We start from the raw sequence: 6,522 nt of genomic DNA on the forward strand, positions 1-6,522 counted from the left end.
GGGGATTACAATCGAGATGGAAAAAAAAAATGTGCAAAATGATGTAAAAATAAACTTTGTAATAAAAAAAAAAGAACAATGGGGAGAAGGAAATGCAGACTATGGTGACGGCACACAGGTGATCTGGTAATGGGAAGCCCAAGGGGACAACAACTGAAATGGAAAAAGGCACAAAATGATGTAAAAGTAAACTATTATATTATTTAAAAATAAATAAACATTAAAGAATACTTGGCTTTCAAGAAACACAGAGAAGCTAAATTAAAAAGATGGGGGGAAATCCCATTTGAACAAGAGAGACTTTATTCTGCAGGTAAATGAGGAGCTCTTCAGTGCTGTGAGCAGTGACTTACATCCCCCTGGCAGTGGCGTCAGGGTGACCTGAAGGTGAGCAGAGACGGGACAAGGTGGCCGGGCAAGGAGCTGTGGAAACAGACGTGGGCAAGGGAGGGTGGAGCCCGGGGAGGGGCCTCAGGATCTGGGTGCCTGCAAGCCCAGGGTGAGGAGACAAATTAGGGTGAGCACAAAACTAGCAGCAAGGCTCGAGGGGAGCAGCTGGAGCTCTGACTGCACCCCAACCACCTGGGTCCTGGTGTCGCCGGTCTCAAGAATGAGATCAATGCCATGCTGGCCCATGCAAGGGGGGCCAGCCCTTCCTACACTCACCTCTTTTCAAAGGCACCCTCTCAGTTGCTAAACCTCCTCCCTGAAACCTGAATTCTCTTATGACCCCCTTACATTCCCAAGAGTCAAGAGAGACAAATAATGTCATTCAAGAACACACGCTGAACTGAGCACCCACCTCCTTGCTGGCTCCCTGCAGAGCCTCGCAGAGCAAAGCCGTGCACACAATGAACACTGAGTGCGCCCTGACTGACAGGAGCAATTACATCCCCATTGGAGCCACACAGCTGTGTTTTCAATTCTGCTGATCCAATATTTCCAGTCAGAAACAGCTTTTGGTCTTTCAGTACTGCAACCGGTTTACCCTCATATACATAAAGGCACAGAGTGTACACTCATTGAAGAGAAAGCTGTCTGTGTAGCAATCTGAGTCAGAAAGCACTTCTTTCCTTGTTTCTCAGATTTGTGGGGAAATTACACGTGGCAATCAAAATGAGCAGAAGCTAGGCTGCTCTTCCAGTTATCTAAACATAAAAAAAGCCAGAGGACGCGTCGCTTGCTGGAAACTCAGGCCAAACAGCGTGTTACTCGTCTGAGTGCCAGTCCCACGCTGTGCAGGCCCAGGCTGTTCTTTACACTAGCTAAAGAGGGCTTAACTGCAGTTCCTCAGTCACATCACCACCTACCACATGATCTGGAGCCAAACGGGACTCTTGGGGGGCACTACACAGACTGTCCAGCACACACAGTGCTTTTGGCCAGGCGGGGCTGAGGCCTCCGGTGTGCTTGGAATGTGTGGGTGTGTGGGCCTGCTCTTCACACACTGACGACAGTGCGGGCTGACGCTGCCGGGCAGATTTCCTCAAGTGTGCTTTCAAGACTTTGGATTTCACAGATCGGCACCCAGGTGAGATATTTTTTCTAACCTTGGGTTGCCAGATTTGTATTTTGTCAAGCAAAGCTACCACCTGTTATCAGACTGTAAGGCCAATCAGACTGGCGCTGACTCGGGGTTACATCCCCAGTGCCTGAATCAATGCCTGGCTCATAGTGTGTGTTTAATAACTGTTTGCTGACCAGTGACATATAAGCACACCCACAAAGTGTGTGTGTTTGTATATACAAATATAATCTCTTTGCTTTCATTGGTGAACTTTGTCACTAGCTTGCACTCATCACAAAAAGCAGCTGGAGTCTATACACACACAGGCTTGTATGATAACATAATCTAATGGTTTCTGAGAACTTTATGTTAGTAGACACTTGTAATAAGATATTCCAAATCAGAACACTGCTGAGTATTTGTGGGGCTTCTCTAAATTGAGTGTATATTTCACAACCAACCATGAGTGGGAATGGGGGGGAAGAAACTACCTGTTCCCTTTTCAGTGGCATCAGAGTGCCCTCTAGTGGCAAAATAAAGTACCTGCGTTATCACAATTTAATTTTTAAAAATAAACGACTTTATATAAAACCTATACTAGACCTGTAACTACTCCCAGAATCAACTCAAATATTTACCTAGATAGTGAAACACAAAATCTGGTAATTTCTTCTAGTGAAAAAGATAATTAACAATGATTTGTCAACAGACTGCCATGGGAGCAGGCACATGAAATGGGTGAAGGGATCATCAGTACAAGATTCCAGTTATGAAATAAATTATAGACAGGGAATGTCTACATTCAGTTAATGCTGTACGAAAGATACTGGTAGAACAAATCTTAAAAAGCTCTATCGCAAGAAAAAAAAATGGTTTAACTCTAAACAGTGACAGATGTTAACTCAACTTATTGTGGTCATGACAAAGCATATAAATATCAAATCATATTGTTTACCATAAACCAATGCTACCTGTCAATTACACGTTAATTTAAATTCAAAGTGACTCATCAAAGAACTCTCCAACAGGGCCATTGTCTAAGCTAGGAAACAATACATGAAAGCTGCCCTCTGGATTTGATATTCTGGAGAGTTCCTACTCATGGTCTGTTACGCAGTTGATGTTTATTTCTAGGTTACATCAACAATAACTTTTGTATCTAACTTCTTTTGCATTTTTTTCTGAGTACCACTTTTTTGTTTCTTCGTACAAACTATTCCTTTAAAGTCTGGTTTTAGTTGTCCTTTTACACTTTAAAATCAGTGCTAAGTCACACCCAAAGTTTCAGTGAATAGATTGAAAAGTGACCCTGATTATTTTCAAGTTTGGGGGAATTGCAATCTGATGTTCTATGACCTTGCAAGAGTAAAGGACACCCACACTGCTCAGTTTCTATTGAAGTAGAACTTTATGGTTTCAGTGATTAATGACAGAATGCTTGAGTACAAGGTGACAAATCCAGAATGATCCTACTAAGTATGCCTGTGTGAAACAGAAGGGTATCATATTTGAGACCTTGAGATGCTCACAGGTCATACACCAAGAGACCCTCTCTGAGAGGCAGAGAAGAACCTTTAAAAGGTGGTTGCAGGGCCCTCCTTGGTGGTGCAGTATGTTAAAGCACAGCACTAAAAAGCTAAAGCCACTATAGGGTGAGTTCAATCCCCACCCTGGAGGTGACCCACATGGCGTGACAGACCTCTCCTGACCTACCAGCTGCTCCCCTCAGCAGTGTACTTTGGCAATCTGCTTGTCCTGCTCCCCACTGTCTCTGGTGAGTCCTCTCACTGCCCCTGCACCTCTGGCCTGTACCCCAGTTCTGTATGCATAAATAAATCTTTAAAAAAAAAAAAAAGGTGATTGCAGCAGGTTGGAGCTTGCTGATGTCCCTGCATCTGAACTCCTGGGTGTTAAAAATGTAGATCATTCCTTGGGCCTACGCAAGACATCTTTGTGGAGTCTGACAATGGATCTACACTTTTATTTAACCCCCCAAGGGAGAACTGCTGTGGCTGTAACAGCTAAATTCAATTCTGAGCAATTGTCAGGCAGTTTCTATCAACTGTCAGAAGGCTGACTGCCTTCTGCTTCGTCTTAAACTTTCCTCTTCTTGCATTATCGGGCACTCTTGATCTGAAGCCACTCTTGATCTGAAGGTAAGCAATGTTATCTTGCTTCTACCTCAGTTTCACTCTTTCATTTGAGCTAAGCAATCACAGATTCTGTTAATCTCTCCTATAGTCCTCTTCTGCATCCTTTCTTCTCAGACAGCATGGGGCCCAGATCTGGCAAAATCCTTAAGTTCAATCCATTGGTGAAGAAAATGGTTCTGAAGTGTCATGTTCCCTTTTTTAACATCAGAATTATGTTTATGTGCTTATCTAAAATTATCTGTACTAGAGAAATAAAGACCATAAGTAAGCTTTCTTATTGAAGTGGGTTAATATCAACTTAGAGACAAGAACTGAATTAGAAAAGGTTTCAATGGATTTCCTCTGTTACAGACCTTCTAAGACAGATCATTTCTTGCTGATGTTAACAGAAAACATACTTTGTTTTTCCCTAAAAGCCAGCAAGGATTCATCAATATTTTTTTCAATAACATTTGTGTAGGTGGTTTATAACCTTGTGCATACGTTATTTTTTTGATCTTTCTTAAAAAAAAAAAAAGGCAGTCGGTAATGGAAGAACAACTTCACACCTGTATCAATTTCTTGTATTTTATTTTCCAACATTTGGGACTATTTAATTTTCAAGTAAAAGAACAAAGAAAAGTTCACATTTACTAAGTATCTGCTATATGTACAAAACAGTAGTTTAAAGGTCCTACTTGATGGGTCATGCAGAAAGCTGCAGGGAAGACATGATGCTGGGGCCATTCAGTGTCTGCTCAGGGCAAGGTCGGCGGGTACCAGCAGAGAGGAAAACCTGGGTTGCGTGAGGCAGGCTGCTGAGATGAGCATGCACCACCCTGACATATCACCCCCCCCCTTCACTGATGAAACATCCTGGGTCCTGGGATCCTCTCAAATACCGACCCCAGAACTGAATCCCACCCTCTGCACACCTATGCCCTTTGACTACCATTGCCAGTCTTGGACAAGGAGGGGTAAAGGATGCACTTGGCTCAGCCATGTGCTACCTGGAAGAGAACCCAAGGCGTAAAGCAAAGGGCAGGCAGTGAGAATCTTAGATTCAAGTTCTAACCCCACCGAACATTCGTGAGTTTTAACAAAGAAATCATTTAATCATCCTTGACTCGAGCCTGTGTGTGTCTCAAATGGGTTCATCCACCCCCCTGGAAAAGCAACACGGAGAAGAGTAGAGGTAACCCGGTGGAGAAAGTGGGCTCCTAGGACACTCAGAAAATATCTCATGAACCTCAGTCATCTGAGCTCTGTCCTACAGGAAGACCAGCAGACAGACTCTCGCTCACAAAGGCAGGCAGGCAGGCAGCCGGAAGTCCCTTCCCAGGAAAGGCAGCTGCCACGAGCAATATAAATAATCCAACACAGGCTGGAGCGCAGACGCTAGGCTCCTTTAATGCTGCTGCAGACAGCAGCCATCGGGCACACTCCCACAGACACGTAATTACTTCTAAACTTCAGACTCCACAATGACATGTATCTTGATATTCCCAGACATAACACAACTCAAGCCACTATGGGCACTCCCGGTGGCTGCAAGTACACGTATCAAGCTCTCACCAGGCCCCCAGCTCAGACCTCCTTGCCTTAGCACAAGTCCCAGGAGGCGGGAGCTCTACTGATCCCCGTGGAGGCCGGGTGTGGCAATGCCAGAGCAAAGCAGCAGCAGGCCACGGTCTGGCTCCAGGGCCACTCTTGCCACTGCAGAGCATCCCTGAGAGAGACTGCAGGCCTAGTGCCGCATACCCTCCTACGCGGGGCCCTTGTTCTTGACAAACCCCTGCCTACAGGACCTGATCTGAACAGTGTGAAGGTCTGCAGAAAACCTTAAAAGCCATGTGTTACTTTAACTGTGAAAACACATCCCACTATGACAGAGATTACACCCGCTTTACACTTGTAGAAAAAGAGCGCCAGAATTTTCTGACAACAAAATTGAAATTACATTTTTAATCAAAACTAAAAAAAAAAATACACTCATTCCAAATATGCCATGAATTTAAAGTTCTGACAGCGTGGCAGTGGTACCAAAATTTTAATCCTACTCCCAGGATCTCTCTTACAGGAATACTAAAAAGCACACAAACCCTCCTGCACAAGGACACTTACTACTGCCTGAGACTCATCCACTCAGCTCAAAGTATTATGGTGCAATGCACCTTCACCTTGTGACCACGGAAATGAATGAGGTAGCTCTAGATACAATGGCATGTAAAGGCATTCTGGACAGACAAAACAATAAGTCAATTGAGAATATGTGTAGTGTGAACCTTTTTAATCTAAAAATAAATTATACTCTTGATAGGGATGCTCGGGTGCAAAAAAAATTTTTTTTAATAAAAATAAAGTGTGTGTGTGTGTGTGTGTGTGTGTGTGTGTGTGTGTGTGTGTAGTAAAATACAGAAAAAAGCCCAGGAGAAAAGAAAACATAAACTTCCTTGGGAAGAAGACACTGGAGGAGCAGGGAGTCACCTCTCACATTTGACCTTAGAGATATCTGTATTTTGCTGTGGTTTAAATTACTTTTGAAGTAAAAAGGACTTCAGAGACTAATTTCCTCGCGGGAATAGAATAGTTCGCAAATGCCCTTAAAATAAAATGTCAACTTTCTCCCCTTCACGAGCCTGTGAGTGCGCAGAAGGGCAGGCCTGCCATAAACCCACTTGGAAAAACTTGCTGTGGTGCTAAACTAAGTCACCCGCTCAGCAATTTTTTTAAAGACTAGCAATGCCTCTACTTTCAGACAATGTCATAAATGTCAAAACAAAGGCTTTTATAATTATAGATCACGAGAAGGGGGGGTGTATCAACGTATACACGTATACACGTGATAATTAGTTTAAACAAAACAAATGACTAGGCTGGGTC

The sequence above is a fragment of the Condylura cristata genome, unplaced genomic scaffold (assembly GCF_000260355.1).
Source record: "Condylura cristata isolate star-nosed mole 26May11 unplaced genomic scaffold, ConCri1.0 scaffold00009, whole genome shotgun sequence".
NCBI lineage: Eukaryota > Metazoa > Chordata > Mammalia > Eulipotyphla > Talpidae > Condylura > Condylura cristata.